At 39.9% G+C, this 9,092-nt stretch overlaps 1 non-coding gene across 1 annotated transcript; it reads right to left on the bottom strand.

The window, feature by feature from the left end:
- Positions 1 to 1,253: 1,253 nt before the first annotated feature.
- LOC130984382 (small nucleolar RNA R71) lies at positions 1,254 to 1,355 on the bottom strand. Its single transcript, XR_009088321.1, has one exon. It is a non-coding gene; the product is annotated as a small nucleolar RNA R71 (small nucleolar RNA).
- Positions 1,356 to 9,092: the final 7,737 nt, after the last annotated feature.

Below are 9,092 nucleotides of genomic sequence, written 5' to 3'. Positions count from 1 at the left end.
TATTTTGATTGAGGAAGAGATGAAAATGAATTTGATCCAGAGAATACAACATTCCCTATGCCCAATGAATTCCCCATTTCTGATCTTACCCATTTTCTTTACTTTCTGCCACTTATTTTCATGCTCATTTCCCCAAATCCCCATCTAAGATTCTGCACTTTATTTTCTGCTATTTACTTTCCCGCCATTTAATTTTCTGCAATTCTCAAACTACATTCTGTTTAGCTCAACTAGCATATTCTTCCAACTAAAGTTGCTTGACCAATCAATCCCTGTGGAATTCTCAACTCTATTGTGAGTTTTTACTTGACGATAATTCGGTATACTTGCTGAAGGGAAATTTGTTGAGAGACAAGTTTTCATGCATCAAGTTTATGGCGCCGTTGCCGGGGATTGATTTTGTATCAACAATGATTAAGTTGGAAGTTCACTAGATTGAGAATTTTTTCTTTTGTTTGTTTACTTTATTCAGTTGTTTACCTTCAGTTTGTTTCGTTTCTTTCTCACCCCCTATACCCCCTCTGTTTTCTTTCTTTCTTTATTATTATTTACAATTCTGCTCACTAACCCACTAACTGTTTGATAATTTGCTCCACTTACACTAACAATCACTCTAATAAGAATAACCTCTTCATTTTATCTCTTACTGTGTGTTTTGTTAGTTGTATGACAGGGAGAAGAGGGGGAGCTTCAACTTCCTTCGATTTAGAACCTGAAAGAACCCTCCAGAGACTAAGGAGGGAAGCAAGAGGGAAATGAGTTGTTGGTGCTGAGGAAGAGGAAGTGTATTTTGAAACCAACATGGAGGAGAACTTGGAAAATAATCATGAATGAAAAGCTCAAACCATGCTAGAGAAGGCCCTGCAAACCATGCTGGGTAAGAAAGGAGAGTTCTAGGCTCCTACATCAATCCAAATCCAGGAAACTGTGGAAGTAGCATCCAAAAGCCCACTATACATGCCAACAACTTTGAATTAAAACCCCAGCTAATCACCCTTGTTCAAAACAATTGCTCATTTGGAGGAAGTGCTCAAGAAGACCCCAATCAACATCTAACCACCTTCCTGAGAATTTGTGACACTATAAAGTCTAGTGGAGTCCACCCGGATGTCTATAGGCTGCTTTTGTTCCCTTTTTCACTCAGGGACAAATCATCTAAGTGGCTTGAACCCTTCCCAAAGGAGAGCTTGAGAAATTGGAAAGATGTGGTGAACAAGTTTTTGGCAAGATTTTACCCTCCTCAAAGAATTAACAGGCTGAGAGCTGAGATGCAAACCTTCAGGCAACAAGATGGTGAGACTCTCTATGAGGCATGGGAGAAGTTCAAGGACTTAACAAGAAGATGCCCACCAGATATGTACAATGAATGGGTTCAACTTCACATTTTCTATGAAGGTCTTCCTTATGAGTCAAAGAAGGCTGTAGACCATTCATCAGGGGGCTCTCTAAACAAGAAGAAAACCATTGAAGAAGCCATAGATGTCATTGAAATAGTAGTTGAGAATGACTACTTCTATGCCTCTGAAAGAAGCAATACTCGAGGAGTAATGGAGCTGAACCACATGGATGCATTGCTAGCTCAAAATAAGATGATCACCAAGCAGCTAGCAGATCTTACCAAGAAGGTGGAGGAAAACCAAGTTGCAGCAGTCATCACTTTATCACCAGCTCAAGAAGGAGTGAATATAGGAGAAGAAGGTGACTGGGAACAAATCAACTATGTTGGAAACTTACCTAGACAAATCCATGATCCATACTCCAAAACTTATAACTCTGGATGGAAAAATCACCCCAACCTGGGTGGGGAAATCAACAAGACCAAGGCCAATACCAGAGACGCCACAACCACAACCCCAACAATAATGCAACTCACCAACATCCCTCTGGTGCACGAATTTGCAATCCGTACAACTAACCAGCAAGTGCACTGGGTCATCCAAGTAATATCTTACGTGAGTAAGGGTCGATCCCACGGAGATTATTGGTTTGAAGCAAGCTATGTTTATTTTATTATTCTTAGTCGGGATATTAATTAAAATTATCAGTTGGAATTATTAGATTGAAAAGAATAAAAGAGAATAAAATCGTTACTTGTTGTGCAGTAATGAGAAATATGTTGGAGTTTTGGAGATGCTTTGTCCTCTGAATTTCTGCAATGTAATACTCAACTCAATTGTTTGTAAAGCACGTCTACGGCAAGCTGTATGTAGGGTGTCACCATTGTCAGTGGCTACCTCCCATCCTCTCAGTGAAAACGGTCCAGGTGCTCTGTCACAGCACGGCTAATCAGCTGTTGGTTCTCGATCATGTTGGAATAGGATCCATTGATCCTTTTGCGTTTGTCATCACGCCCAGCAATCGCGAGTTTGAAGTGCGTCACAGCCATTCAATCCTTGAATCCTACTTGGAATACCACAGACAAGATTTAGACCTTCCGGATTCTCAAGAGTGGCTGCCATCAATTCTAGCTTATACCGCGGAGATTCTGATTAAGGAATCTAAGAGAAGCTCATTCAGTCTAATGTAGAACGGAGGTGTTTGTCAGGCACACGTTCATGGATTGAAGGAGGTGATGAGTGTCACGGATCATCACCTCCTTCATAATTAAGCGCGAATAAACATCTTAGACCGGACCATACACACGTTTTGAGTGGAATAGAAACAATTGCATTAATTCATCGAGACGTTGCAGAGCTCCTCACCCCCAACAATGGAGTTTAGAGACTCATGCCATCAAAGTGTATAAAATTCAGATCTGAAAATGTCATGAGGTCCAAGATAAGTCTCTAAAAGTTGTTTTAAATAGTAAACTAGTAACCTAGGTTTACAGAATATGAATAAACTAAGATAATTGGTGCAAAAATCCACTTCTGGAGCCCACTTGGTGTGTGCTGGGGCTGAGACTAAAGCTATCCACGAGCTGAGGCTTTTCTTGGAGTTGAACTCCAAGTTATGACATGTTTTGGGCGTTGAACTCCGGATCATGACGTGTTTCTGGCGTTTAACTCCAGACAGCAGCGTGTACTTTGCGTTCAACGCCAAGTTACGTCGTCTATCTTCGCGCAAAGTATGGACTATTATATATTGCTGGAAAGTCCTGGATGTCTAATTTCCAACACCGTTGAGAGCGCACCAATTGGACTCTCGTAGCTCCAGAAAATCGATTTCGAGTGCAGGGAGGTCAGAATCCAACAGCATCAGCAGTCCTTTTTCAGCCTAACTCAGATTTTTGCTCAGCTCCCTCAATTTCAGCCAGAAAATACCTGAAATCACAGAAAAACACACAAACTCATAGTAAAGTCCAGAAATATGATTTTTGCCTAAAAACTAATAATATTCTACTAAAAACCAATTAAAATATACTAAAATCTACATGAAATTACCCCCAAAAAGCGTATAAAATATCCGCTCATCACAACACCAAACTTAAACTGTTGCTTATCCTCAAGCAACTAGATAAATAAAATAGGATGAAAGAAATTAAGAAGTAATAATCTCTAAGAATTTTAAATGGAGCTCAGATTCTTATTAGATGAGCGGGGTTTGTAGCTTTTTGTTTCTGAACAGTTTTGGCATCTTTCTTTATCCTTTGACATTCAGAATGATTGGCATCCATAGGAACTCAGAATTCAGATAGTATTATTGATTCTCCTAGTGTAGTGTGTTGATTCTTGAACACAGTTATTTTATGAGTCTTGGCCGTGGCCCTAAGCACTTTGTTTTCCAGTATTACCACCGGATACATAAATGCCACAGACACATGACTGGGTGAACCTTTTCAGATTATGACACAGCTTTGCTAGAGTCCCCAGTTAGAGGTGTCCAGAGCTCTTAAGCACACTCTTTTGCTTTGGATCACGACTTTAACCACTCAGTCTCAAGCTTTTCACTTGGACCTGCATGCCACAAGCACATGGTTAGGGACAACTTGATTTAACCGCTTAGGCCTGGAATTACTTCCTTGGGCCCTCCTATCCACTGATGCTCAAAGCCTTGGATCCTTTTCACCCTTGCCTTTTGGTTTTAAGGGCTGTAGGCTCTTTATTCCTTTTCTTGATCCAATGAAAATTTTTTTTTTGCTGCTTTTTCTTGCTTCAAGAATCAAATTCATGATTTTTCAGATCATCAATAATATTTTTCGTGTTCCTCATTCCTTCAGGAGCCAATATTCATAAAATTTAAGATCAAAATCATGCACTGTTCAAGCATTCATTCAGAGAACAAAAAGTATTGCCACCACATATAGTTAATTATAATTTTTATTATTAAGAGCTCGAAAAAGAAAAATTACTTCTTTATTCTAATTATCTACTATTTTATTCATGCCTGATGATGATGAGAAAAATAAATTATAACTTAATTGGGAATAAAACCAGAATAGATATACTAATTACTACTACTGCTACTACTACTATATATATCTCCTAAGGTAAATTTCTATAAAAAAAAAACACTATCACAGAGTTAAAGCTAAAAATTGGAACTCAGCAACCTGTTGTTTTGAGAAGTAGATGTTCCTCTAATCTGTGGGGTGCTTTTCAAGGATTAATTTTTTTGCCGCTTCAGCTCCCTTAGATCACGCCCTTGCTCTTCCTGTTCCTTAAGCAGTTTGCAGAGCATGCTACTTTGATTATTCTGTTCTACCTTTATTTGGTCCATAGCTTCTTGCAATTTGGAAATAGAAGCCTCAAAATGTCCCCAATATTTGAATTGAGGGAGTTCTGGGAGGACTTCCTGTGCACTCCTCTTGATTGGATCATCCTGCAGCTGTTGTCTGTCCATTGATATTCTAGTGATTGGCCTCTCAACTGAGATGTACTCTGTTATTCCCATCTTCACTCTGGCATATTTGTAGAGCATAGAAATTAAGCTTGGATAGGCCAATCTGGCGTCCTTGGAATTCCTGTTTGCTATTTTGTATAATTCACACGAGATCAGTTGATGGACTTCTACTTCTTTTTCCAACATGATGCAGTGAATCATCACTGCTCTTTTAATAGTAACTTCAGAACGGTTGCTGGTGGGCAATATAGAATGCCCAATGAAATCCAGCCAGCCTCTGGCTACTGGTTTTAGATATTCTCTTTTGAGTTGATTTGGGATGCCAATCGTGCTGGTGGTCCACCTGGCTTCAGGGATGCATATATCCTCTAGAATCTTGTCCAGACCTTTATTTACCCTCATCATTCTCCTATTAAAGGAGTCTGGGTCATCTTTCAGTTGAGGAATCTTAAATATCTCCCTGATCTTGTCAGGATGGGTATGAACAATCTTTCCTCTGACTAAGGTCCGATGGTCATAGAGAGCAGCTCCAATTATTCTTTTCCTGTCTGTCTGCCATAGATTAGCATAGAACTCCTGAACCATGTTCCTTCCCACTTTCGTTTCAGGATTGGCTAGAATTTCCCAGTTCCTGTTTCGAATTTGCTCTTGGATCTCCGGATATTCATCTTCCTTCAGATCAAATTTGACTTCCGGGATCACTGATCTGTGACTCATTATTTTGTAGTAATGGTCTGAATGTTCTTTAGTTAAGAACTTCCCTTGATTCCAAAGTGGCTTTGGAGTATTCTCTTTCTTGCCTCTTGGGGTGGGTTGTTTTCCTTTAGGAGCCATGATCTTAATGAGTATATTTTTGTGATCACGGATAAACACACCAAACTTAGAGCTTTGCTTGTCCTCAAGAAAAAGAGAAGAAAGGAGAGGGATAGGAGGAGAACAAGTGTGGCATGGTGATGATGAGAGGGGCGCCGAATTCAATATATAGGGTGGGGGGTGGGAAATTTCGAAAATAAGAAAAAAAGATAAGATAGAAGATAGGATTTATAAAAGATCGATATGATAAGAGAAAGATATAGTTTAAAAAGAGAAAGATATGGATAATATTCAAAAAGATAAATCTAAATTTTTAATTTTGAAAAAGATTTTAAAAAAAGATAATTGAGTTTTGAAAAACTTAGAAGAGTTGGATTGGATTGGAAAACAATTTGTCTTTATGGATTAAGACATATTTGATATTTTTGAAAAAGGGATTTTAGAAATTAGGGTTCTTAGAAAACTAATTTGATTTTGAAGGATGACGTTTTGAAACATGTTTATGCAAGAAATCATGAATTGAAACATAAAAATTTAGAAAAATTGTAAAGAAAAATGAATTTTACCTCCTCCCCACCATCCTGGCGTTAAACGCCCAAACGCTGCATGTTTTGGGCGTTTAACGCCCAAATGCTGCTTCTCCTGGGCGTTCAACGCCCAGCTGATGCTTCTTTCTGGCGTTGAACGCCAGGAAGTCCTTTGTCACTGGGCATTTTTCTGAAAGCCCAGGATGCTAACAATCTGGCGTTAAACGCCCAGAAGGTGCTTCTTTCTGGCGTTCAACGCCCAGAAGATGCTCCTTTCTGGCGTTTAACGCCCAGACGGCTACCCTTACTGGCGTTGAACGCCCAGTGGGTGCTTCTTTTGGGCGTTCAACGCTCAAAATGTTTCTTACTGGCTTTTTCACGCCAGTGAGCTTCCAAATTTCCCTGTAACTCTGTGAATTCAATCAATTGCTATTTTTACCTTTTGAAGATACTTGGACACATACCTGTAAAAAAAGGAAATTTATTTAATTAGTAAATAAACTTTGTAAATGGCTGGGTTGCCTCCCAGCAAGCGCTTCTTTATTGTCTTTAGCTAGACTACCACTGAGCTCTAATCAAGTCTCAGTTTTGAGCATTCTTGCTCGAAGTTACTTTCAAGATAATGTTTAATTCTCTGTCCATTAACAATGAACTTTTTGTTAGAGTCATTATCCTGAAGCTCTACGTATCCATATGGTGATACACTTGTAATTACATATGGACCTCTCCACCGGGATTTTAATTTCCCGGGGAATAATTTGAGCCTAGAATTAAATAGTAGAACTTTCTGCCCCGGCTCAAAGACTCTGGATGACAATTTCTTATCATGCCATCTTTTCGCTTTCTCTTTGTAAATTTTTGCATTCTCGAAAGCATTGAGTCTAAATTCCTCTAGCTCATTTAGCTGGAGTAAACGTTTTTCTCCAGCTAACTTGGCATCAAGGTTCAGGAATCTGGTTGCCCAGTAGGCCTTGTGTTCCAGTTCCACTGGCAAGTGACATGCCTTTCCATACACAAGTTGGTATGGAGAGGTCCCTATAGGGGTCTTGAATACTGTTCTGTATGCCCACAGAGCATCATCCAAGCTCCTTGCCCAATCCCATCTACGGTTAATTACAGTCCGTTCTAGGATTCTTTTGAGTTCTCTATTTGAGACTTCAGCTTGCCCATTAGTCTGTGGGTGGTATGGAGTAGCTACCCTGTGGCTAACTCCATAACGAACCAAAGCAGAGTAAAGTTGTTTATTGCAGAAATGAGTACCCCCATCACTGATTAATACTCTAGGGGTACCAAATCTGCTGAAGATGTGTTTCTGGAGGAATTTTAACACTGTTTTAGTGTCATTAGTGGGTGTTGCAATAGCCTCCACCCATTTGGATACATAATCCATTGCCACCAGAATATAAGTGTTTGAGTATGATGGTGGGAAAGGTCCCATGAAGTCAATGCCCCATACATCAAATAACTCAATCTCCAAGATCCCTTGTTGAGGCATGGCATAACTATGAGGTAGATTGCCAGATCTTTGGCAACTATCACAATTAAGCACAAACACTCGGGAATCTTTATAGAGAGTAGGCCAGTAGAACCCACTTTGAAGGACTCTTGTGGCTGTTCGCTCACTTCCAAAATGTCCTCCATACTATGATCCATGGCAATGCCAGAGGATCTTCTGCGCTTCTTCTTTAGGCACACATCTACGGATTACTCCGTCTGCACATCTCTTAAAGAGATACGGCTCATCCCAAAGATAATACTTTGCATCCATGATTAACTTCTTTGATTGCTGTCTACTGTATTCTTTGGGTATGAATCTTAATGCCTTGTAGTTTGCAATGTCTGCAAACCATGGCACTTCCTGGATGGCAAAAAGTTGCTCATCTGGAAAGTTTTCAGAGATTTCAGTAAGAGGGAGGGATGCCCCTTCTACTGGTTCTATTCGGGACAGGTGGTCTGCCACCTGATTATCTGTCCCTTTTCTGTCTCTTATTTCTATATCAAACTCTTGCAGAAGCAATACCCACCTTATGAGTCTGGGTTTTGAATCCTGCTTTGTGAGTAGATATTTAAGAGCAGCATGGTCAGTGTACACAATCACTTTTGATCCTACTAAGTAGGATCTAAACTTGTCAATGGCGTAAACCACTGCAAGTAGCTCTTTTTCTGTGGTTGTGTAGTTCTTCTGTGCATCATTTAGAACACGACTGGCATAGTAAATGACGTGCAGAAGCTTGTTATGCCGTTGTCCCAACACTGCACCAATGGCATGGTCACTGGCATCACACATTAGTTCAAATGGCAATGCCCAGTTTGGTGCTGAGACCAATTTAGTTTTCAGAGTCTCAAATGCCTGCAGACACTCTTTATCAAAGATAAATGGCGTGTCAGCAGCTAGCAGGTTGCTTAGAGGTTTGGCTATTTTTGAAAAATCCTTTATAAACCTCCTATAGAATCCTGCATGCCCCAGAAAGCTTCTGATTGCCTTAACATTGGTTGGTGGTGGTAATTTTTCAATTACCTCTACCTTAGCTTGACCCACCTCTATTCCCTTGTTCGAGATTTTGTGCCCAAGGACAATTCCTTCAGTCACCATAAAGTGACACTTCTCCCAGTTTAAAACCAGGTTAGTCTCTTGGCATCTCTTTAGAACAAGTGTTAGATGGTTAAGGCAGGAGCTGAATGAGTCTCCAAACACTGAAAATTCATCCATGAAGACTTCCAGAAATTTTTCCACCATATCAGAGAAAATTGAGAGCATGCACCTCTGAAAGGTTGCAGGTGCATTGCACAGGCCAAATGGCATCCTTCTGTATGCAAATACTCCAGATGGACATGTGAATGCCGTTTTCTCTTGATCTTGGGGATCTACTGCAATTTGATTATAACCTGAATATCCATCCAGGAAGCAGTAGTATTCATGACCTGCCAGTCTTTCTAGCATCTGGTCTATGAATGGTTAAGGAAAATGAT

The sequence above is a fragment of the Arachis stenosperma genome, chromosome 5 (genome assembly GCF_014773155.1).
Source record: "Arachis stenosperma cultivar V10309 chromosome 5, arast.V10309.gnm1.PFL2, whole genome shotgun sequence".
NCBI classification, from domain to species: Eukaryota; Viridiplantae; Streptophyta; class Magnoliopsida; order Fabales; family Fabaceae; genus Arachis; species Arachis stenosperma.
This window is presented reverse-complemented; position numbering and strand designations above follow the sequence as displayed.